Genomic DNA, 26746 nt, shown 5'->3' with positions numbered 1-26746 from the left:
GTGAAGTATCACAATTACAGTGAAGAAAGTACAAGCGGAAAATGACAAAATGAAGCTTAGAGGCCCTTAGAGTTATTACAAACAGGATCGTTTTCTAGAAAGGTATTGCATGCTATTATAGAATAAAGACTGGTAATGAATTAAGGAATCATTATTACTTGTTTGGTAAATTGCAATTTGAAGCATTGGCTTAAACTTACAAGCAGAAATTATTATTGGCGTCACAAGGAATGCAATTTACACTATTAGCATCCTTATAACATTTGCTGTTATCAAGCCTTGTGAAGCCCTCTTTAATACTAACAAGATTCCTACTATCTCTTCCAAACACCTTGGTGTAAATGAAATACTTGTGAATGGGCCTATTGATATTGGAATTGCCCCAGTTAGAGAATGGCTGTGCGAGTAATGGGCTGACAATGTCACAGTCCTGCTTGCCACTGAAACACTTCTCCAGGCAGGGGGTGTTTGTGGTGAAAAACAACACACACCCACCAGCACTCAGGATTTTGTCTGCGTTATTTGCAAAATTTTGAGCAGGGCTAGGCTGGTTTTGATCCTGTGAGAAAAGAATCTTCTTCTCGGAGCACACGTTTCCTATGTAAGGATAGACAGCCATATAGTTTAAATCTGGAACATTTGTAAAAAAGTTAGGGCTTCCTGTTACATGAACATGAGTGTTCTGATTAAAAGGCCTGTACCGCACTCTACTGTCACCGGTACACTGCTTTGGTGTTAAAGCCATCAGGAATCCAAACTGCTTCAACTGATGGTCACTAGGTCTTAGTCCTGCTGCAGTGGCAAACCTGGTAAAAAAAAAAAAAAGAAATCCAGGGACTACAATCCTGTTACACCATTTCCATTTAAAAACTATGGGACGTAAGCTGTTGCAATGATGTGCAAAGATTTCAGGATACTAGTACCACCAAAATGCATACTTATGTACTGCTCATCATGTTTCATTATTGGATATTTCGATAGTATAATAAATGCGATGACTGGCTGTACAGTTTCTTAACAGCACAGAATGTTGGCTTGTGACAGGAGCAGAGGGGCTGGACAGCATGAAGACACCAAAGGTTTGGGGCTGAAACGCCGGTTTGGGACAGTTCTATTGATTACAGACTGAACACGATTAGAAATTGTCCATCTCAAATTGTTTTCTTTGTTTTCTCTTTTCCCCGCTTTTGTTTCACAATAAAGGAATGATTTTTTTCTTTAACAAACAAAAATAACAGAAAACAGTAACAGTGAAAAACACAATAAAACTATGATGAATGTGACTTGGCTTAAACATGGCAACCACCCCACACAATACCTATAGCCATTTCCCTCACTATATTTGTTTTATCTTCACTAGGCTTTCCCTAAGTACCTTCACAGCATTATTTTACTACAACAGTAACACAATTTGTTCAGTTTTAATTCTCCACTACCAGAGTCACTCACTCCTTTCAACAAAATGGCCCCTCAGATCTGCCTGAGCAGAATTTTTATATCCATGTGGCAAAGTGGTAAGTGGAACGTGCAGGTGCAGGGGTGATGCAGTGCAGTAATGAAACAGACAGAGTTATAATACAGTTTGGAACCGTTTTTAATTGTATCCAGGTCTGGTGACCAAACAATAACCCCCCGGCAATACACACCAATGTGTAGAGCACGGCAGGAAACAATAATAACTGGTTTTGCAAACCAAATAATAGTACACGTTATCTGCCCCACAATACAATACAATACCCCAGTCCGGGTGCGTGCAGTAGTGTTGGTGGTGGGTGATAACAATGTAAACAGTGACTGTAGTGCAGTGCTGTTTCGTGTAGTGCTGGCCCAAGGCGACAGCTCCAGAGACGTGTTAGCCGCCTAGTGAATTTACAAAACAAAAGACAATTACTAACAGCAACAAAAACAATCACAACACTCACGAATACTGCTCCCAATAATTCACAGGGGATTTCTCCCGGTCCTTCCAGTTTCGTATCCGCTCTGAAACCAAGTGAAGGAAAAGATTTACGATTCTCCGGCCCCTTTATGCCATTACGCATGACCCCTTGGTAAAGGATTGCAGCTGTCTTTACTGTCTGCAGCTGCTACATAGTTTCCCTTCCGGGTCAATACGTTCCTGCAACAGAGTCTCGTCTTCTTCCAGACTGACCGACTTCCCGTCCCAGGAAAAGAACTGTCAGGCAAACCTGTCCGAAGCCTTTCCCTTTCGATGCTCAGCGCCCTCACAGGGAGATTTACAAGAGAGAGGGAGATTTACAACCAAAACTCATTATATTTGTCACAATCCTCCAACCTGATGATCGATTAATTGAATTCCCCACCTTTCCTACTGAAAGCATGATCTTTCCAGAATTTACAATTACACAGTTACCCAATTAACCAATTACCAATTAACCTGAACACATTTCTTTTTAACCCTGAGCTTGAGGAGCTGGCACACCCACAATTTTTGGAAGTTTACACCCCTAACAGACAGAAAGCCACCAGGGAGAGAAACATCCTCAAACACAACCACCAGAAATTAATACATCAAACAAATTTGAGCCACTTCAAAATTTAGATAATCAAAACCAACATCAAGAGAACGAAAGGAACAACATCCAGGACCCTGTAAACAGTGCTGGCCAGGCAGCAAAAAGAAGGGAGGTCATGATTGTTGGGGACTCTATATTGAGAAACACACCAAGTTCAGTTCGCAGTTTGGACCCCCTTACTACAACAGTGTGCTGCCTTTCAGGAGCCTCTGTCAAGCACATCACTGAGAACGTGGACAGGCTCCTAGAACGAACAGGAGACGACCCGGTAGTAGTCGTCCACATCGGTACAAACAACATTGGAAGAGACAGATAAAGATCCCTGCAAAACCAATTCAGAGAGCTAGGAAGGACATTAAAAGACAAGATCAAAACTGTGGTATTTTCTGGGATACTGCTGGCACCTTGCAAAGGACCATACAGGCAGCTGGAAATAAATAATCTAAATGCATGGCTGAAATCGTGGTGCACACAGGAAGGCTTCACCTTCCTTGAACACTGGACCACATTCTGCAACAAGGACTATCTATATAGGTGGGATGGACTGCACTTAAATAAAAGGGGAACCAATCTACTCGGAGAAAGGATCCTCGAGGAGGTTCAGAAGCATTTAAACTAGAAAGGATGGGGGTAGATATCAACAAAAAAACAGAAGGGAGACTACATCAAAACAAGGGCAACAACTCAGGTAAGACAGCCATTAAATGTATTTATCTAAATGCTAGAAGTCTCAAAAACAAAAATGTTAGAACTTGAAGCTACTGCACTAACAAGTAACTAGGTGTTACAGATTCTTGGTTAACCCTTTGCGGTCCCATGTCGGACCAGATCTGACATTACAATTTTCCCATTCCTGTCCAATGTCGGACTCTGTCCGACATCATCAAAAAGACATAAAACACAGGTCTCTAGTTGTTTTTTCTCAGGAAAAAGCAGAGAAAACCATTCAATGGCCGAGTGAGACCGATAGGAGCCGAGAGAAGCCGGAAAAAAAGGGGCGGATCTGAGCAATACACATCGCCCCGGCACCACAGAGATAACACGGCCATAAACAAACAAGATAGCTGCTTCTGCATCCAGCGCTCAAAGAATATCACTGACATTTGCAGAGCTTTTTGAGATGTTATAGAAATAAAATAATGACTTGGATCGCATTATTGAGGAGTTTGGTGATAAAACGAGTGATCAGGAGATGATTTATCAGTATGCTAGACTATGAAGAGGTATGTGAAAAATACAGCAAACAAGGGGTGGGGCGTATCAGGCGCGTCAGGTCCAATTTATTTTCACACGCGCAGTTAATTTTAGACGCGCTGTTTAAAAGTATTTTTTTTCCACAGTCAAACGGGTTTAAAAGGCCCTGCATATCAACAAAGCACTCACTAGGCATCTCCAGCCCCGCCCCACCCTTTCGTTCGCTATAGCTTTCACATATGCTAATAAATAAATAATAATAATAATAATAATAGTCGTACATACCGATCAATCATCTCCTGATCACTCGTTTTATCACCAAACGCCTCAATAATGCGATCCAAGTCATTATTTTATTACTATAACATCTGAAAAAAGCTCTGCAAATGTCCGTGATATTCTCAGAACGCTGATTCAGCATCAGCCAGCTTGTTTCCTTATGGCCGCCGTTATCTGATGCCAGGGGCAAGTATGACTATTCATGAGATACGCCCTTTTTTTCCGGCTTGTCTCGGCTCCTGTCGCTCCCACTCGGCCATTGAATGGTTTTCTCTGCTTTTTCCGGAGAAAAAATGACTAAAAACCAGTTTTTTGCGTCTTTTTGATGATGTCGGACAGGGTCCGACATTGGACCGGATAGGAATAATTGAAATGTTGGACCAGGTCCGACATAGGACCGCAAAGGGTTAAACCTGTTTTACTGTGAAAAAAAATACTTTTAAACAGCACGTCTAAAATAAACTGCGCGTGTGAAAATAAATTGGCCCTGACGCGCCTGAGATGCGCTGAATTACTTTTCACAAGTTTTTACAAAGGAAGATACGGACAACATGCCTCACATGTTGACCTGTTCCTATCCAATTTTAAATAACTTTAGCATAACAGAGGCAGAAGTGCCGGATGAGATCCTCCCAATAGTACTTTTGTAAGTTATTTACAAACCACTAACCAAAATCATGAAACAGTCTCTTGACACAGGGGTTGTACATACAGACTGGAGAATTGCAAATGTAATACTGATCCACAAAAAGGGAGACAAAACCGAACCAGGTAACTACAGACCAATAAGCCTGACTTCTATTATATGTAAACTTATGGAAACTATAATAAGATAAAAAATGGAAAATGATCTATATGGTAACATTATCCTGATAGACAGTCAGCATGGTTTTAGGAAAGGGAGATCGTGTCTAACTAACCTGCTTGATTTTTTTGAGGATGCAACATCGACAATGGATAATTGCAAAGAATATGACATGGTTTATTTAGATTTCCAGAAAGCTTTTGACAAAGTCCCGCATAAAAGATTAATTCTCAAACTGAACGCAGCAGGGATTCAAGAAAATGCATGCACATGGATTAAGGAGTGGTTAACATGTGGAAAACAGAAAGTACTGATTATTATTATTACTTATTAGCAAACACCCTTATCCAGGGCAACTTACAAGATATCACATTATTTTTACATACAATTACCAATTTATACAGTTGGGTTTTTACTGGAGCAATCTAGGTAAAATAACTTGCTCAAGGGTACAGCAGCAGTGTCCTCCACCTGGGATTGAACCCACGACCCTCCGGTCAAGAGTCCAGAGCCCTAACCACTACTCCACACTGCTGCCACACTGATTAGAGGAGTGTGGCAAAGTGGTTAAGTGGGTACAGATGCAGGAGTGATGCTGTGTGATAAAACAGACAGAGTTATAATCCACTTGGAAAGGGATTTTATTGTATCCAGGTCTGGTGACTAAATAATAAGACCCCGGCAATACACAACAATGTGTGCTGCGTGGCGTAAATAACAACGGGTTGCAATCCCAAATAATAAACTGAAATATATCTGCCCCACAATAATACTAACACGGTCACCAGTCCTGGGTGCATGCAGTAATGCTTGTGGTGGGTGATACAGTTTATTAGTGACAATCGTGCAGTGCTGTTCCAGGTTAGTGCTGGCCCTTGGCGACAGCTCCGGAACTGTATTAGCTGTCTAGTAATGTACAAGACAAGACAAAACAAGACAATTACAAACAAACAAACAAAACACTCACGGTACTTTTTACGTGCAACGGGGTCTTTCATAGTCCTTCCTAGTTTATTTCCACCTGACCTCGTGGCCGCCACACCACACCGCCCAAGAGAGCTGTTCTAATCAAGGTTTGTGCACACCCTGTGTCCACTAATGCGTGGGTTTTCACATTTCTTAAAACCACATCAATCATACAAGGCCCCTCCCTTACCTATCTCAGGTGCCCAATTACACGCGGCCAAGTCACACTCCATGGCAGAGGGGCATGACCTGGCCAGATGTCCCACCTAAAACACGTTGGCGGGACAGGAGCGGCATTGGTTAGATATCTGTCCCATTGTTGGTATGGCAACGGGGCAAGGGCAGCACCTCTACCCCAGCTGGGGGCCAACCTTGGTCTCCATGAAGGGGAGGCAATGGGGGCCCATTGGGGTAGGCGGTCTCGGAGGTCTGGGTACCGGGGCTGATGGTGGTGGTGGTGGTGGTGGAGGACAGAGAGGAGGGGCTCGGCTGCTCCGAAGGGCGGAAACCGACAGTATCCCTGTCCGGGCGAAGGAAGTCCTCATAATACTCGGCCAGTTTCATGCAGTCTTCCAGGGTGTGGGGGTTGTAGCGCTGTATCCAGGCTTGGGTATCAGCGCCGACCACAAGGCAGAATTGCTCCACAACCACTGCTTCCCCCATTTGCAGGTTTGTTTTCTTCTTGGGGGTCAGCCAGTGTACCATGTGGTCACACAACCACTCCGCAACCACCCTGGGGCGTGTCTCCGGGGATCTTCGGTTCTCCCTGAACCGTACCCGTTGAGTCTCTGCCGTAATGTTGAGGTGACGGAGGATAGCCAGCTTGACCAGGTCGTAACTGGCAGTGTTGAGGTTGCTCATAGCCTGGTAGGCTGCCTGAGCCTCCCCAATCAGGCAGGGTCCCAGCTGACTCGCACAGAACTCCCGCGGCCACGACGCAGTGGTGGCCAGCTGCTCAAACGCGACCAGGTACGCCTCTGGATCATCCTCCGCCGACATCTTCATTGCCCGAGCCTTCGGTGCCGACATCGTTGGTGTTCCTGTAGGGGTTGGTGTTGTGGAAAACGCCAGCCCTACCTGTTCAATGAGCGCAGTGTAGCGCTCCTCCCTCCTTCTCTCCTCTGTGTCCCGTCTGCTGTCCAGACCCTACAGCAGCTCCGCCAATGCGTGACGATCCATGTCCCGTGTCTGACACCACGTGTGGCAAAGTGGTTAAGTGGTGTCACACAGGGATCAGTATTAGGTCCTCTGCTCTTCCTAATCTACATTAATGACTTAGATTCTGCTATAGTAAGTAAACTTGTTAAATTTGCAGACAACACAAAAAAAGGAGGAGTGGCAAATACCGTTGCAGCAGCAAAGGTCATTCAATATGATCTAGACAGCATTCAGAATTGGGCAGATACATGGCAAATGACATTTAATAGAGAAAAGTGTAAGGTACTGCACGCCGGCAATAACAATGTGCATTATAAATACAATATGGGAGGTACTGAAATTGAAGAAGGAATCTATGAAAAAGATCTAGGAGTTTATGTTGTCTCAGAAATGTCTTCATCAAGACAATGTGGGGAAGCTATAAAAAAGGCCAACAAAATGCTTGGCTATATAGTTAAAAGTGTTGAATTTAAATCAAGGGAAGTAATGTTAAAACTCTACAATGCATTAGTAAGACCTCACCTAGAATATTGTGTTCAGTTCTGGTCACCTTGTTACAAAAAGGATATTGCTGCTCTAGAAAGAGTGCAAAGAAGAGCAACCAGAATTATCCCACGTTTAAAAGGCATGTCGAATGCAGACAGGCTAAAAGAATCTAATCTATTCAGTCTTGAACAAAGAAGACTACGCGGCGATCTGATTCAAACATTCAAAATCCTAAAAGGTATAGACAATGTTGACCCAGGGGACTTTTTTGACCTGAAAAAAGAAACAAGGACCAGGGGTCACAAATGGAGATTAGATAAAGGGGCATTCAGAACAGAAAATAGGAGGCACATTTTTACACAGAGAATTGTGAGGGTCTGGAACCAACTTCCCAGTAATGTTGTTGAAGCTGACACCCTGGGATCCTTCAAGAAGCTACTTGATGAGATTCTGGGATCAATAAGCTACTAACAACCAAACGAGCAAGATGGGCCGAATGGCTTCCTCTCATTTGTAAACTTTCTTATGTTCTTTCTCATGTTCTTATGTTCATGGTCCGCTTTGTTTACCCTGCAATAACCACTGCCTGCCCTACTGTTACACAGCCCCAGAAGGCATTCTTCTACTTTTTTGGGGGGGGTTATTTTGGAGGGGGTGGGGATGTAAAAAGGTACTGTATTAGAGAGTGTGATAGGGAGCATGATAGGGAGTGTGATAGGTACAGTAATAGGTACTGTGACAGGGAATGTGACAGAGAGTGTAATAGGGAGTGTGATAGGGAGTGAGATAGGGAGTGAAATAGGCACAGTAATAGGGAGTGTGACAGGGAGTGTGATAGGGAGTGAGATAGGTACTGTAATCGAGAGTGTGACAGGGAGTGTGATAGGTACAGTAATAGGGAGTGTGACAGGGAGTGTGATAGAGAGTGAGATAGGTACTGTAATAGAGAGTGACAGGGAGTGTGATAGGTACTGTAATCGAGAGTGTGACAGGGAGTGTGATAGGTACAGTAATAGGGAGTGTGACAGGGAGTGTGATAGGGAGTGAGATAGTTACTGTAATAGAGTGTGACAGGGAGTGTGATAGGTACTGTAATAGGGAGTGTGACAGGGAGTGTGATAGGAAGTGAGATAGGTACTGTAATAGAGAGTGTGACAGGGAGTGTGATAGGGAGTGTGATAGTGTGACAGGGGGTGTGACAGGGAGTGTGATAGGAAGTGAGATAGGTACTGTAATAGGGAATGTGACAGGGAGTGTGATAGGGAGTGTGATAGGTACAGTAATAGGGAGTGTGACAGGGAGTGTGATAGGGAGTGAGATAGGTACTGTAATAGAGTGTGTGACAGGGAGTGTGATAGGTACAGTAATAGGGAGTGTGACAGGGAGTGTGATAGGTGCTGTAATAGGGAGTATGAAAGGGAATGTGATATTGTCATTGGACAACTATAAAATCTAAATACATGTTTATATTAAGTAACCTATCATATTAAATCCGGTACATACCTCCCGGTCCTGGTGTATGCTCTGCTACATGAAGTCTTATAAATAATGTAGTACAGAGTAGATGTTAAATCATTGAATGCCATTAACTAAAACTCAAGTTAAACTTTTTTTTATTATTTTTAAATTGCAAGCTGCACTGGTTCGTTGTGATTGGCCGGGACTTCTGCTGCTCGTGCAAAGGCATACCCTCAGCAGACCTGCCAACCTTGACATTGTTTTTTTGAGTAGCACTCTTTCGTGCAGACATCTCGGGGGGTCCGGGGGGCTTCCCCCCAGAATTGTTTTAGAGTATGAAACAGCTAAATGCTACACTCTGGTGAGTTTTGAGTATGAATTTTTCAGTAAAAAAATAATGAGATTAGCTATGATTGTTTCAGTTTAAATTTAATTTTGTTTACCTTAGTATAGATGAAACCTATTTAATGTATACCAACTTAAAATTATTTCAAGTACAGAAAATAGCCATTTTTGTAGTATGTTTGTATTTTATTTACTGTCAAAACATAACACATTGAAATGTATAAGCTTCTAAAACAGAGAAACAAAGCACTTTCAAAAAAGGAAAAAAACTTGTAAATAGTCACTGAGTCAGCAACAAAAGTAATAGCTATCCACAAAGTGAGTTGTTTGGAACAGAAAGGAATCCAACAGGTCAAACTGCACTTTCAGATCTTGAATGTTTAGCTTAGGTGGCTGACTTGGCTTTCCTGAGCAAGGTGTCACTAAAGGTTTGTGTGTGACACACTTGCTGCTTCGCTGACATCATGACTTTGGGCATTATCAGTGAACTTAGCATGTCTGTGCTCAGGCTGGCTCTGTTTTGGGTTTTGTTTTTGGTCACCATTACTGTGGAAGATGACCAAAATGCCTAGCGCGGTAACATTACAGTAATGCCTGATTCTTTTGTTCTGGACAGAAATATAAAGTTTCCTTCTACAGGATTCCTGCTGATCCAGAAAGGAGGGTAAAATGGATTTCAGCGATTAAAAGAGAAAAAAAAAACGAAAAAGACTGGACCCATTCGTTTGTAGTGAGCGCTTCATAAAAAGTTAATATCAGTAAGCATACACTGGCTCTCAAAAGTATTCACCCCCCTTGGACTTTTCCACATTTTATTGTGTTACAACATGGAATCAAAATGGATTTAATTAGGAGTTTCTGCCACTGATCAACACAAAAAAGTCCATAATGTCATAGTGAAAAATAAAATTTACAAATTGTTCTAAATTAATTACAAATACAAAACAGAAAATAATTGATTGCATAAGTATTCACCCCCTTGAGTCAATATTTGGTAGAAGCACCTTTGGCAGCAATTACAGCCATGAGTCTATTTGGATAAGTCTCTACCAGCTTTGCACATCTGCAATTTTTGCCCATTCTTCTTTGCAAAATTGCTCAAGCTCCGTCAAGTTAGACGGGGACCTTTCAACTCTTTCCACATATTCTCAATTGGATTGAGGTCCAGGCTTTGACTGGGCCACTCCAGGACACTAACCTTTTTGTTTTTAAGCCTCTCCACTGTGGCATTGGCTGTATGTTTGGGGTCATAGTCCTGCTGGAAGATGAATCTTCTCCCAAGTCCCAGGTCTCTTGCAGACTTCAGCAGGTTTACCTCCAGAATTTCTCTGTACTTTGCTGCATCCATTTTGCCCTCTATCTTCACAAGCTTTCCAGGCCCTGACGCAGAGAAGCATCCCCATAGCATGATGCTGCCACCACCATGCCCACGGTAGGGATGGTGTTCTCAGGATGATGTGCGTTGTTAGGCTTGCGCAAAACATAACGTTTAGCATTAAGGCCAAAAAGCTCTATTTTGGTCTCATCAGACCATAGAATCTTCTTCCACTTGGTCTCAGAGTCTCCCACATGCCTTCTGGCAAACTCTAGCCAAGATTTGATGTGAGTTTTTTTCAACAATGGCTTTCTTTTTGCCACTCTCCCATAAAGGTCAGTTTTGTGAAGCACCCGGGCTATTGTTGCCATATGCACAGTGTCTCCCAGCTGAGCCGTGGAAGACTGTGACTCCTTTAGAGTTGCCATAGGCCTCTTGGTGGCCTCCCTGACTAGTGCCCTTCTCGCCCGGATTTTTGAGGACGGCCTGTTCTACACAGATTCACAGTTGTGCCATATTCTCTCCATTTCTTAATAATGGACTTTACTGTGCTCCGGGGGATATTCAATGCCTTGGAAATGTTCTTATATCCTACTCCTGATTGGTGCTTTTGAAGAATCTTATTCCGGATTTGCTTTGAATGTTCCTTCGTCTTCATGATGTAGTTTTTGTTAGGAAATGTACTAACCAACTGTGGGACCTCCCAGAGACAGGTGTATTTAACCTGAAATCATGTGAAACACCTTAATTGCACACAGCTGGACTTCATTCAACTAATTATGTGACTTCTAAAGATAATTGGTTGCACCAGAGCTTATTTAGGTGTGTCATAGCAAAGGGGGTGAATACTTATGCAATCAATTATTTTCTGTTTTATATTTGTAATTAATTTAGAACAATTTGTAGATTTTATTTTCCACTTTGACATTATGGACTTTTTTTGTGTTGATCAGTGGCAAAAACTCCTAATTAAATCCATTTTGATTCCATGTTGTAACACAATAAAATGTGGAAAAGTCCAAGGGGGGTGAATACTTTTGAGAACCACTGTATATTGGTAGTTCTGATATTACGTTATTATTATTAGTAGTAGTAGTATTAAGTCCCACTTTAACACGCTTACTTGTATGGCCATTTTTTTCATAAATAATTAGCTACAAATTTAAACAGGATTACACTTATGCGGGTCGGTGATTTCCAGTCCTTACATAAAAAAATATTTTACCGTTAACAAAATCCATAATGTTACATTAATGATCTTACTGAACTTCAATATAAAATCACAAACCAGCCGTTTATGACTTGTTTAAAGCACAATGAAACTGCATTTATCTACAGTGTAATTGTACGCTACTTGCAAAGTAAACAGAAGCCTTACGTACCTTAACCACATTAACAATGTTAATGCTGCGCTCATTTTTATGAAATCGAATTTTACTGACATCCCTGTGTGGTAACAGGCATTTGTGAAAAACGGGACAACAAGCCAAAAACAGAATATTAAACTTAAATATTGTACTATATTATTATAATAAATGTTTGTACTTACTCCCTCGACATTCTTGTAAAATCCTCATTCAGCTGTATTTTCTTTTCATGTGATGCAGTTATCTAAATCGAGCACGTTTTTTTTAAAAACGCAAGTGGGTTTTTCCCCCCAGACAAAAATGAATGCATAACTAATGCATTCATTAAAAAACAAAGGTACTGTAGCCAGTTTGAAATAAATAATTTCCTCACAAGTCACAGTACTTCACACTCCCTCCAGTGTGTCCGAAACTGGCAGTTGAAACACAAGCGAGTCAGCTCAACAAAGCCTGATAGGCTACAGTAGAATGGCAGTGATTATACAAAGAAACTGGGTGGTAGGAATTTCTGTCAGTCAACCCATGATAACTTTTTTTGTTTTTGTTTTTAAACGGAGGTTGGATCGTCAACTAAACTCACAAGCTGATTGGTTATTCTATTACGTAACTAAACTCAAAACCTGATTGGTTAATCTATCTTGCTTGCCTTGCCCTAAAGCCGGCCCTGACTATAGATGCAACACTTTCTCTAACTACAGGCAACATCATAGAATATGATCGAAATATGGATTACGTATTATTGCGTATCATCTCTGATAAAAGTATTCCCGCATATTACCAACTCAAAATGCGTAGCGGATAAGCAAAGTGCGTAGAGGTTAGCAGGTCTGTCTCAGTCTCGCAGTCAGCAGAGCCTGAGGCTTGTGGCTGGGCCTCTCTCTACAGGTAGGTGGATACATGCTTGTATCGTAGCTGGTTTAACACTGTCCCTATGCTATTCATGTAGCTCAGTCTTTCATTGCAAAGTGTGAATTTTACTGTTTTAGTGTCTACTTTGGTAAAATGCCCCAAAAAAACCTTTTTGGAATCTTTCAAAAGTTGGCTGCAATTTCACTCATGTTCTGTTTGGTATCGATTTGCTTATTAATATTAACCACGGTGGTTTCAGTATAAATAATTATACCATGACCACCGACAATACCGCATTGTATGGTATCTCGTTTTTTTTGTAAAATGCCTCTATTTTGTAGTCTCTTGTATTAATTAGATTGAATAACTGAATATGTCCCAGACAGAGCGTCCCAGACGTTGTAACAATGACTCTTGTAACATTGTGCCAAACAACTGAATTGAGTCCAAATTCTGGTACCTATTTATACAGTTCTTACACCACTCTCTCTTTCTGTTTCATATTTGTATCCCTTCCTCCAGCAGTAAGTAAGCTCCTTCACATGCTGTCAATAGAATAAATACAGTGTGCAACTTCAGAGCTGCTGCCACCCACAATCTGTATGCGAATTCGAATTTTTCCGAACGGTATTTTTGTTTCTCATTAGTTAGTAAATAGGGCAGGACACTTAGGGGAATACCATGCCCAGTCATCTCAATTTTCCTCCAGCAATTCTGGCCAAATTACCGCTGCTTAGTAAATGAGGCCCATAGACTTTTATTTCTTACTAAGTATTTACTTACGTGCCCACAATTTCTTCCAGCACATGTAGATTTAACTCGGTGCCATCTAATGGTGCTGCACACAACAGAAGTGGGAGGAATAAACAGCAGGATCTCATGACTGAATGTTTAGCCTGAAAGAGATAACATCTTGAGTCAATCTGTAGCCTTTTTTCCATCCAAGCTTTGATCAAAAGCAAAATCGGCCAAAAAATGATAAGGAAACCCGTTTTATTCAACTTGTTACTCACATGACTACCTCGCTCAGCAAAGGTTATGTTTTGTTTGCAGCAACATTTTATTCTACATTCACATGGACGACTGTAGCGAGCGTATTTCTGTGCCTAGCAACCATCCTTAGCCATTCATTTGATGTCAAACTGTCTAATGTGCACGGTCTGATCCCTGAGTTTCTGTAGGTTATCTGCTGTGCCTCATCTGCTTATGTAAGTTGTGCCGGACGTAGATGAAAGGGGGGACAGTTGTAATGCTTACGCCAAATTTTGCAGCAATAACTATACTCACAACAGCTGGCGAGCTTGTACAATGCAAAGGCCTGCCTTTTCTGTGTGTCTACAGTCTCACAAAGGTAGCTTGCTATCAATTGGCACAGCCGCTCGAATATTGGTCTTATCATGCGGAAAGTGCTGAGCCAGTGTGTGGATGTGAAGTGTTGTTGCACATCTACCTCCCACCACCTCTGACAGTGCTGCCATGTGTCAGGTGGGGACCGGCAGGGTACAGCCACCACCTGTGACAGTGCTGCCATGTGTCAGGTGGGGACCGGCAGGGTACAGCCACCACCTGTGACAGTGCTGCCATGTGTCGGGGGGGGGCGGCACCTGTGACAGTGCTGCCATGTGTCGGGGGGGGCGGCACCTGTGACAGTGCTGCCATGTGTCGGGGGGGGCGGCACCTGTGACAGTGCTGCCATGTGTCGGGGGGGGCGGCACCTGTGACAGTGCTGCCATGTGTCAGGTGGGGACCGGCAGGGTACAGCCACCACCTGTGACAGTGCTGCCACAGGTGGTGGCTGTACCCTGCCGGTGAGACTGTAGCACAAAAACAAACAAAGGCAGACAGGCTTCCCAGCGACAGCGTGTGGAAGCGACATCGTGTGAGAAGTACGAGTGGACAAGTACAACGTAGTTAGAAGCAGAAAGGAGGAATTACATCTTTAGATTTGGAGTTGCTTTAATCAGAAAACATTGCAGCTTAAAGCCTTGCAGCTGCGTGTATTTTTCTGATAAGCTGAAACTCGGAGCAGCTGATTCAAATCCCGCGGCGTTCTGGGACACGGGGGAGGAGCGGAGCACGCAGCACAAAAACAAACAAAGGCAGACAGGCTTCCCAGCGACAGCGTGTGGAAGCGACATCGTGTGAGAAGTACGAGTGGAGAGACAGCCAGCATGGTTTTAGGAAAGAGAGATCATGTCTAACTAACCTACTTGACTTTTTTGAGGATGCAACATGATTTCCATTACACGAGAGTAGATGTTAAAACTTCATGCTGATTTGAACTCGGCTCTCGCCAAGATAAGCACCAACTAAGACGTAGCTTTACAGTAAACTAATGTGATCCATATGTGTCTCCCTCCATTTACGTTTCCTTCCATATGATGATGTAGATATCCTTCTGTCTGGTGTTAATGGCTGAAGTGTAATGCTGGCTCCAGGGATCAGCTTATTTTGCCTCCCTGGCGCATCAGCACACACAACGGCTGCGATGCTGGCTCCGGGGATCAACCAAAGTGCGGCCTCCCCAGCGCATCAGCATGACAACCGTCTGGATTGAGCTAAGTAGGGTACATCTCTGGGGTTTTCAAGTGGGCACCTTCCATCCTCAGTGTTTCGTCGACTAGCCCACGACACCTCAAGAGGGCTCGACGGTGATTCTGGCGTCCCAGCATCACCCCCCTCCGTCCCCCGCTCAACTCAGCCCAGCTTACTTACCTGTCCCCAGCCAGAATCTTTCCGTCTCAACCACAGCCAGTTGCTGCTCCTCTCTGCTGCTTCAGATAAGTTCTTCACTGTGCGACGCAACTCTTGGCCACTGAATCCGACGTCTCTGAGAAACCGGGTTGTAGAGTGTGCCACAAATCCTCGACAACCCACTTCCACTGGGTGAACCCGAACTCTCCATCCTCGCTGTTCCGCTTCAGTGGCTAGTTGAGCATACCGCAGTTTCTTCCTCTCATACGCCTCATCTACAGCATCCTCCCATGGCACTGTTAACTCTACCAGGTGAACAAGGCGTGCTGATCCAGACCACAAGACAATATCTGGTCGAAGGTTAGTGGTGGCAATCTCAGGTGGAAAAATAAGCCGTTGACCAACATCTGCCAGCATATTCCAGTCTCTAGCAGCTTCCAGTTGTCCTGGGAGAGGATTGGTTTTAACACCTTTTCTTGGTGGTTGCTCTCCTGGGCGGAGGAATGTTGTCTTTTGTGTGTAATGTTTTGATGGAACAGTTGGCAACTTATTGGTCATGTTACGCTTGTCTTCCAATGCTAAGGCCAAACATCGCAGCACCTGGTCATGGCGCCAAGTAAACCGTCCTTGGCTAAGAGCCACCTTACATCCTGTCAAAATGTGCCTTAATGTTGCAGGTGATGAACACAAAGGACATGAGGGATCCTCTCCTACCCAGAGGTTTAGGTTCTGTGGTGATGGGAGAACCATCACCACAGTTGACCTGATGAGGAAACTGATCCTGCTCTGTTCCATTGACCATAGGTCTTGCCAGCCAATCTTGCGTTGTTCCACACTCTCCCATCTCATCCATTCTCCCTGTTTGGCCTGGGAAATGGCCTTTATACACCTCATCCTCTCCTCCTGCTTTTGCACCTCGTTGACTACCAGCTTCCTCCTTTGAGCTGGGGCCGCCTTGTGCCATGTAGGAGGAGTTGAACTGAAACCAAGACCCCCTCTTCCATGCTGAACTTGCCCCATGATATCACCAATTCGAAGGGGAGCCTTTGCATCTTCCACAGCTTTCTTTGCCGCCCACTTTCTTCCAGTTTTCAACACAGGTGCTGCCTCCCTTACGCATTTATCGCGTGACTCTACTAATGTCATTTCCCGTCTGACCTTGGCGCACTTAAACTCCTCGGTTAGAGCAGAGACTGGTAGCTGCAGTATTCCTTTACCATAAAGTCCCACTCTGCTGAGGCAGCGTGGAACTCCCAACCATTTCCTGATGTATGAACTGATTAAAGCTTCCAGCTTCTCTACTGTTGTCGAAGAAACCTCGTACACAGTCAGTGGCCACAGCAACCTCGGCAGTAGACCAAACTGAAAGCACCAGAGTTTTAGTTTACCTGGTAGAGCGCAGCTGTCTATGCTCTTCAACCCTTCCACTGCTTGTTGTCTAACTTCTCCCACACGAACTGTGTCCTTTAGATCCCCGTCGTACCATCTCCCAAGACTCTTCACTGGCTTCTCAGACACTGTTGGTATTGCCTCACCATTAATGAAGAATGTTTTATCTACTACTTTGCCTTTAATTATAGAGATGCTCCTTGATTTAGTGGGCTTGAATTGCATTCGTGCCCATTCAATGTTATTGGTTAATTTGCCCAATAATCGATTAGTGCAGGCTACTGTTGTAGTCATGGTTGTCATGTCATCCATGTATGCTCGAATTGGTGGTAGTCGCATTCCAGAAGCCAAGCGCTCTCCTCCTACTACCCATTTTGATGCCCTAATGATTACTTCCATTGCCATGGTAAAAGCCAGTGGAGAAATGGTGCATCCTGCCATTATTCCAACCTCTAGGCATTGCCATGTAGTGCTGAATTCTGAAGTTGAAAAACTGAATTGCAACTCTCCAAAATAGGCTTTCACTAAATTTGTTATTGTCATCGGTACACTGAAAAAATCAAATGCTGCCCAAAGTAGTTCATGTGGCACTGAACCATATGCATTAGCCAAATCCAGGAATGTCACATGGAGCTCCTTCCTCTCCTTTTTAGCTGATTGAATTTGTTGCCAGATCACATTGATGTGTTCTAAGCAACCTGGGAAACCTGGAATGCCCGCTTTTTGTATTGAAGTGTCAATGAAGCAGTTCTTTAATAGGTAAGCTGACAATCTCTGAGCAATAATGCTGAAGAAAATCTTGCCTTCTACGTTTAATAGGGAAATGGGACGAAACTGACTGATGCTTGTAGAATCTTTTTCTTTAGGTATAAAGACTCCACCTGCTCGGCGCCATGCTCTTGGTACAACCTGTTTTTCCCATGCCACTTTCATCAATTTCCACAGAATTCGTAGAACTCCTGAAGCACTCTTGTACACTCTGTACGGAACTCCATTAGGCCCTGGAGATGATGAAGCCCTTGCTTTTTTCACAGCTTGCTCTATTTCTTTCCACTTAGGTGCACAGTCCTCCATTTGATATTCTGGTGGATTGATAGGTGGGATGTCTGACGGAACTGACATAGGCTCCTGCCTTTTTGAATCTGTATGTGTTTCCTCCAAATATCTCTCCAGCTCAACCTTAGATGCTTTTAGTGTGCCATTCTTCTCACTGGTGAATAACTTCTTTACAAATTTGAATGGGTCTTTATAAAAGTTTGCTCTCGCACGCTCCTTCTTTTTGTAGCGTTTCCGTAGGCGCTCAGCTCTGCGCAATGTTGCAAGCTTATCTTTTATGACCCTTTGTAAGAGATTGAGTCCCTCCTTCTGACTTTGTTCTGCTCTTCTCCATTGGTTCCTCAGCTGTCTCCTTTCTCTAACTAAACGTTCAATCTCCTGCTGCCGTCTAGACTTTCCAGGAATAGTTTGTACTTTTTCCTTCCTTTTTTCAACTCCAAACCTCTCACTTCCATATGCGTAGATGATGTCCCCAAATTGAAAATGGATAACTGCAAAGCATACGACATGGTCTATTTAGATTTCCAGGAAGCTTTTGACAAAGTCCCGCATAAAAGATTAATTCTCAAACTGAATGCAGTAGGGATTCAAGGAAATGCATGCACATGGATTAGGGAGTGGTTAACAGGTAGAAAACAGAAAGTACTGATTAGAGAAGAAACCTCAAAATGGAGTGAGGTAACCAGTGGTGTACCACAGGGATCAGTATTAGGTCCTCTGCTATTCCTAATCTACATTAATGATTTAGATTCTGGTGTAGTAAGCAAACTCACTTGCAGACGACACAAAAATAGGAGGAGTGGCAAACACTGTTGAAGCAGCAAAGGTCATTCAAAATGATCTAGACAGCATTCAGAATTGGGCAGACACATGGCAAATGAAATTTAATAGAGTAAAGTGTAAAGTATTGCATGCGGGCAATAAAAATGTGCATTATAAATATCATATGGGAGATAGTGAAATTGAAGAAGGGAACTATGAAAAAGACCTACAGTGCCTTACGAAAGTATTCGGCCCCCTTGAACTTTGCGACCTTTTGCCACATTTCAGGCTTCAAACATAAAGATATGAAACTGTAATTTTTTGTGAAGAATCAACAACAAGTGGGACACAATCATGAAGTGGAATGAAATTTATTGGATATTTCAAACTTTTTTAACAAATAAAAAACTGAAAAATTGGGCATGCAAAATTATTCAGCCCCTTTACTTTCAGTGCAGCAAACTCTCTCCAGAAGTTCAGTGAGGATCTCTGAATGATCCAATGTTGACCTAAATGACTAATGATGATAAATAGAATCCACCTGTGTGTAATCAAGTCTCCGTATAAATGCACCTGCACTGTGATAGTCTCAGAGGTCCGTTTAAAGCGCAGAGAGCATCATGATGAACAAGGAACACACCAGGCAGGTCCGAGATACTGTTGTGGAGAAGTTTAAAGCCGGATTTGGATACAAAAAGATTTCCCAAGCTTTAAACATCCCAAGGAGCACTGTGCAAGCGATAATATTGAAATGGAAGGAGTATCAGACCACTGCAAATCTACCAAGACCTGGCCGTCCCTCTAAACTTTCAGCTCATACAAGGAGAAGACTGATCAGAGATGCAGCCAAGAGGCCCATGATCACTCTGGATGAACTGCAGAGATCTACAGCTGAGGTGGGAGACTCTGTCCATAGGACAACAATCAGTCGTATACTGCACAAACCTGGCCTTTATGGAAGAGTGGCAAGAAGAAAGCCATTTCTTAAAGATATCCATAAAAAGTGTCGTTTACAGTTTGCCACAAGCCACCTGGGAGACACACCAAACATGTGGAAGAAGGTGCTCTGGTCAGATGAAACCAAAATCGAACTTTTTGGCAACAATGCAAAACGTTATGTTTGGCGTAAAAGCAACACAGCTCATCACCCAAAGTGCAAAGAAGAGCAACCAGAATTACCCCAGGTATAAAAGGCATGTCGTATGCAGACAGGCTAAAAGAATTGAATCTATTCAGTCTTGAACAAAGAAGACTACGCGGCGATCTGATTCAAACATTCAAAATCCTAAAAGGTATAGACAATGTTGACCCAGGGGACTTTTCTGACCTGAAAAAAGAAACAAGGACGAGGGGTCACAAATGGAGATTAGATAAAGGGGCATTCAGAACAGAAAATAGGAGGCACATTTTTACACAGAGAATTGTGAGGGTCTGGAACCAACTTCCCAGTAATGTTGTTGAAGCTGACACCCTGGGATCCTTCAGAAGCTGCTTGATGAGATTCTGGGATCAATAAGCTACTAACAACCAAACGAGCAAGATGGGCCAAATGGCTTCCTCTCATTTGTTATGTTCTTTCTTATGTTCTTATGTTCTTATGTGTCAGGGGGGGGCCAGCACCTGTGACAGAGCTGCCATGTGTCAGGTGGGGACCGGCACCTGTGACAATGCTGCCATGTGTCAGGTGGGGACCGGCACCTGTGATAGTGCTGCCATGTGTCGGGGGGGGGCGGCACCTGTGACAGTGCTGCCATGTGTCAGGGGGGGGCCAGCACCTGTGACAGTGCTGCCATGTGTCAGGGGGGGGCCAGCACCTGTGACAGTGCTGCCATGTGTCGGGGGGGGCGGCACCTGTGACAGTGCTGCCATGTGTCGGGGGGGGGGGGGCGGCACCTGTGACAGTGCTGCCATGTGTCGGGGGGGGGGGGCGGCACCTGTGACAGTGCTGCCATGTGTCGGGGGGGGCGGCACCTGTGACAGTGCTGCCATGTGTCGGGGGGGGCGGCACCTGTGACAGTGCTGCCATGTGTCAGGGGGGGGCCAGCACCTGTGACAGTGCTGCCATGTGTCGGGGGGGCGGCACCTGTGACAGTGCTGCCATGTGTCAGGGGGGGGCCAGCACCTGTGACAGTGCTGCCATGTGTCGGGGGGGGCCAGCACCTGTGACAGTGCTGCCATGTGTCAGGTGGCGGCCGGCAGGGTACAGCCACCACCTCTGAGTGAGTACAATTTTTTTATGGAATTTCATCTAGTGAATATATTTAATTTGAGTCAGCCAAAAACATTGCAACTCCCTATTACTCTGCAGAATACGCATTGGTTGGAAAAACACAGTGAACAAACTTGTGCTCTTTAGTTTGTGTTTGATTTCAAATTTTAGGGAATATACTGTATTGTGTCTAGTACAAGGTCATATAAAATATGTGATGACCGTGATGAAGCCACCTCCCTCTGAAGAGAGGAACTGATCTGTCAATGCCAGGTCAGCAGGGTGGACCGTGATAAAGCCACCTCCCTCTGAAGAGAGGAACTGATCTGTCAATGCCAGGTCAATAGAGTGGACCATAATGAAGCTACCTCCCTCTGAAGAGAGGAACTGATCTGTCAATGCCAGGTCAATAGAGTGGACCATAATGAAGCTACCTCCCTCTGAAGAGAGGAACTGATCTGTCAATGCCAGGTCAATAGAGTGGACCATAATGAAGCTACCTCCCTCTGAAGAGAGGAACTGATCTGTCAATGCCAGGTCAATAGAGTGGACCATAATGAAGCTACCTCCCTCTGAAGAGAGGAACTGATCTGTCGATGGCAGGTCAGCAGGGTAGACCATGATGAAGCCACACCCTTCCCCCCGACAAGGGGACTGTCTGCATTAAGGTGGAAGTTGGGGAGGTGGAGGGTAGGATTACAACTGGATTGCAATGGCCAAGGTAAGTTTATCGGAGATGTATATAGCATGCAAGGAAGTGATCTAGTGAATTATTCAATAACCCTAAAGGGAGAGCAATCATTCGACAATCCCTCCCCCCGAATGTCAGCCTAAGCTTCTAATTTGACTTATAATATGTTTAAGTGTTCACTGGCCACATTTAATCAGGCTAAAAGTTAAAGTTTGAGGAGGGTGAGTGGTAGCAGACCTGGGATAGATATTGATTTTATTAAAATATTTTCAAATTTCTTTGATATGATTCTAAATAATTAAATATTTCAAATAATGTTATGAATATTTATAAATATTCAACTATTTCAATTTGTGCTTCAAATGTATTTATAAATGTGTTACAATGATGTGGAACATAACACATTAAGTTTTATATGAACATCTATTTAGTTTTATATTAAAATATTTTCAAAAAAATATTTGAGTATGGACAAAATCTTGAAATATTTGATATTTATAAATTCAATCTAAAATATAAAGGTCTGGTGTGTAATAGTATGACCGCTAGAAAATGTTTAAATTAATCACGTTTTATGAAAAAAGCATGTTAAAACACACAGCGCCACACAGAGGACATTTAAAAAAAAATGTTGCAGCTTTATTTTTTTCTGAGTAGAAGTAGGGGGGGGGGGCAAACCCATTGGCCCCATTGGCCCCCAAGTTGGCGGCGCCTCTGAAATGATTACCAGTCTCACAGCAAGGTGCTCAAGGTGTTCAACATTAACACACCAGAAGATCATTGACAGAATTCTTTTGAGTTTTCAGGAGCTATTATTATTAGTGATGGGCACCAATATCAATATTATCATACAAAATATATTCATAATAACTTCCATACTGCGATATCGTGGGATTTAAAAGAAGATTCTCATACGGAAAGTTCGCAGACATACTTGTTATTGCTAATACTGCTAAAATAAAGCACAGTGTAACCCAGTTTATTTTATATGAAGATACAATACACTCCAGACATACCACTCATTGTCAGTGTCATAGGCAAACACCACACACTAAAGTATTATTTAATCATTTTATTCCATTGATTTGCATTTAGGTGCCAAACACTATTTGCATGCTGCATTACGTTTGGCACAATTGACCGTCTGTAAAGTGTTGACGGGGTCGTGCCGAATTCTGCACCATGCCTTATTTTGAGATCTGCACATGCGTTAGATTTTCATTTAGTTTTGTCTGTGTGTTTCCTTACACTATTATTCATTGTGTGTTTACTTACACTATTATTCATTGTGTTTCCTTACACTATTATTCATTGTGTGTTTCCTTACACTATTATTCATTGTGTGTTTCCTTACACTATTCATTTATTCATTGACGTGAACTTTCAGTATTGTAAGCGAGATGTATTTTTTAGTCAAAACACATCTCAAAATAAGAACATAAGAAAGTTTATAACCGAGAGGTGGCCGTTCGGCCCATCTTGCACAATCCCGCATGGCACCATGCTTAATACTTTTAAATGTGTCGTGAGTCAGCATGTGCATGCAGAGCAGCTTCAGGTACAATTACTTCCAGAGCAGCTAGAAAATGAACAACCCTGAAGTCTGTGCGCAGTGATTTAATCAGGGGTGCAGATTTTGTGCTGGGGTGTTAGATTCTAGCGCCAGGGTACCTCATACAGCGTCAGCATTTTTACAAACCATAAATATTAAATTAAGAGCTGATGAGTGTTTTCATGGCTTCTAGTTAAGTGAATCAGAAACTATTTACAAACGAAACCTTTTTTTCACATATCCCAATTATATCATATGATTCTAAGCACACAGCTTTGGCCAAAAGTTTTGCATCACCCTACAGAATTAACACATTTTGCTTCATAAAGTCTAATGAAACCATGGATGTCAAGTCTCAAGGTTTACCCGGTTTTTCACAATTTTCAGAGTCTCACGGCCGTGCAATGGATTCTCACGTTTGTGCATAAGTTTGTTATTGTTTGCGAGGCTGCAAAACCCTTTATACTAGATACAGCGGTAAATCCAATACAACTGTCCAAGCGTATTATTTCATTTTTTTTTTGGTGGGGGGGGGGGGGTGGTGCACCATGAAGAGGTAGATGTACATTACCATTCTATATTCCTGTAGCTGCTACGCAAACTCCCCCCTTACTCCAAAGATAGAATTGCCTTGTTGTCTCAAAACTGTAACTGTTTCATTCACGTAGAAATTACCACAGAAATAAAAGAGAAATGGACATTAATGGGAATGTAATTATTAAAGTCGAAAAATATCATGTTCTTTATGATGTCAGTGTCAGTGGTTATAAAGACAATACAAAGAAAGATGCCATATGGTAAGAAATAATAGAAAAATTGGAAATTGATGGTATGTCTATCTCTTTATTTCACCTAAATTTTGATCAAAGTGACGGGGAGCGCCACACACTGGTTTTGTTTCTCTGTAAAATAACGCTTCTTTGTTTTAATAATGTTGACCAATAATAATAATAATAATAATAATAATAATAATAATAATAATAATAATAATAATAATAATAATAATATTCTCACACTAACTGAAGATTTTATTAAAACTGAAAATCAATAAAAAAAAGTATATTACATGAATTCTCAGTATTTATAAAGAAATATGTGTAGATGTATTCTTTTTGAATGATTTACATGTTAAACCAGATCACATTCACTGTTAAATGTCATTTTTTTAGTGTGTGGTGTACCCAGACTATTTCTTTTTTTTATTTCGTCTCCACAAAAGGAGCAAAAGCAGATGTATTTTCTTTTCATGACTAGCTACAGTTTTTTTTTTTTTTTTTTTTTTTTTTTTAAAGGTTTTTCATCAATCCCAAGGTTTTTCAGCAGGGGTCTCACTGGAGTGAACACTTAGGGGTTGACATGTCTTTGAAACCTACTGAATAATATTATGTTAATATATTGAATTACGTACCGCTTTGTAGTTTTCCATTTACTGAAAAACTTAATTTTTTTTAGTTTTTTGAACATGAAATACTTTTATATATTTTGGCTTCTTGTAGACTTTTGCAGTATCATTTTGTAGTATATCTTAGAATCTTTGCTACAGCTGATTCAGTAGTTTTGGGAGTTGGCAAGTTCCAGGGCCTCAAGAAGAGGTTCCATATATACTGTAAATATAAAGGAACTCATATTAAAATCCTCCATTTAAATGATGCATTATCAACAAAGTGATAGAGTACAATAACGTGAACTTCATGGACCAATTCCATAAACTTTATGGACCAATTCCATGGACCAATATCTGGCTTTAATCAAGAGGCAAAACAAAAGCTTGCATGCAAAACTCCCTCTAGTTCTAGATCAGATTCTCACTGAATGTTGCAATCAGTCTTATTGAACAGTCTTTAGTCTTATGGAAATATAGAAAAAACAGGAAACAGTAACAGTAACAATAACAATAACAATAACAATAATATACCATATATATATATATATATATATATATATATATATATATATATATATATATATATATATATATAGATATATATATATATGTGTGTGTGTGTGTGTGTGTGTGTGTGTGTATGTGTGTGTGGTGACGTTACCTGTGCATATATTAAATATCTTTGAAATTAGTTTGACAACAATATTATTTTCTTACATACTTACTCAGGAAAGCTGTACAATGTGTTGGTAGTTCCAAAAACACCTCTTCTACAAATGCAACTGCTTTTTGAAAATCAGAAAGTAAAAGAAAAATGGAGATACCTACCCTCGAAAATCAATTCAACTTTTGTAAAGTCGAATTTCCGTGAATTGAACTGATCCCTATATCTAAGATTATAGCTATAGTATAGCTTCGGGTCCCTTGGCTTTTTAAGATACAGTATTTGCAGTTGAACTGAGTAATGTGTGCCGTAGCTCAAACCTTGATTGTTTTCATATGGGGAAAGCATTTTCAAACAGAAATAGTAGTTGTACTTACTTATCAAATGTGCGGTTACTTCTGAAGGAGGCGATAATAACGCTGGTCAGACAATCGTCTTTTTACAGGCAAGTGTAAGTTAAGATTGCTTAAGCCAGGGAGTAGGTAGTTCTCTTTCAAGTCGAAAATAACCATCAAGGTATGGGACATTGCCGTCAGGCAGTAGGGATTGGCTGAGCTTTATGTCAAAGCTGCCGATAGGCCTCCGCGCAAGCTGCCGTGTAAGCCCGCCCCCCTGGGAGCTTACTATACGCAGCGCGCGGAGAGTCACTTCCTCTTTTGCCTTCAGCCTCAGTAGCGGTAGGACTTAAAGCTGTACACTGATTGTACTCCATAAGCTTAGGCTTGAGAAGCTGGTTTTTCCCCTTCTCTGAGTTTATTTCAGTGTTTTATTATTATTATTATTATTATTATTATTATTATTATTATTATTATTATTATTATTGTTATTATTATTGTTAGATATATATTGTTTTTTCTATATATATCTTTCTCGCTTTGCTTTTGCATCGCGTTTCTTCGTGGTCTCTCCGTCTTTCCTCTGTTCTTATAATTATTATTGTGTTGGGTTTTTTGTATTTTATTGTGTATATATATATATTTTGTTATATATATTGTGTATATATATTGTTGTTCGGACGCGTGTTGCATTGGCCTTGGCCCACGTGCAGTTTGCATCCTCGGTCTAGCTTAGGCTAGACCGTGTGTGTGCGTGTAGTCTGCTCTGCAGTGTTCCTCCCCACCGCGGCGCATTCCCGCCACATGGTATTGTACTACACCCTCTTACCTTCTGCAGCGTCCTCACTATACAGAGGAAGACAACCACCAACGTGCAAAATCCCCAGCACCATCAGGTAGGTATTGCACAGCATCAGACGCCGTACCAGCACTTAGCGTCTCCGCTTGGCGGGTCAGCTGACGCTTAGGCGTCTGTGCTAGCGTTCCGCGCTTGGTATTCGTGCTTCGGCGCTCGCGCTCCGGCGCTTTTGGTGTCAGCGCTTGTGCGCTTGGTGCAGCGCTTCGGCGCTTTGTGCAGCGCTTCTGCGCTTGGTGCTTAGTGCTTCTGCACTTGGGGCTCAGTGCTCGACGCTCGACGCTTCGGCGCTCGACGCTCGGTGCACGTTCCATCAGAGCTTGGTGCTCAGTGCTCGATGCTCGGTGCTCGACGCTCGACGCTCGGTGCTCGACGCTCGACGCTTCAGCGCTCGA

At 42.4% G+C, this 26746-nt stretch overlaps 1 long non-coding RNA gene across 1 annotated transcript; it reads right to left on the bottom strand.

Annotated features, from left to right (window-relative positions):
• LOC131729785 (uncharacterized) lies at positions 1-25679 on the bottom strand. The gene is made up of 4 exons (XR_009323718.1): positions 25538-25679; positions 13543-13655; positions 1923-1983; positions 1-806 (listed from the first exon to the last, which is right to left on the bottom strand). It is a non-coding gene; the product is annotated as an uncharacterized LOC131729785 (long non-coding RNA).
• Positions 25680-26746: the final 1067 nt, after the last annotated feature.

The sequence above is a fragment of the Acipenser ruthenus genome, unplaced genomic scaffold (genome assembly GCF_902713425.1).
Source record: "Acipenser ruthenus unplaced genomic scaffold, fAciRut3.2 maternal haplotype, whole genome shotgun sequence".
In the NCBI taxonomy this organism is placed as follows: Eukaryota; Metazoa; Chordata; class Actinopteri; order Acipenseriformes; family Acipenseridae; genus Acipenser; species Acipenser ruthenus.
This window is presented reverse-complemented; position numbering and strand designations above follow the sequence as displayed.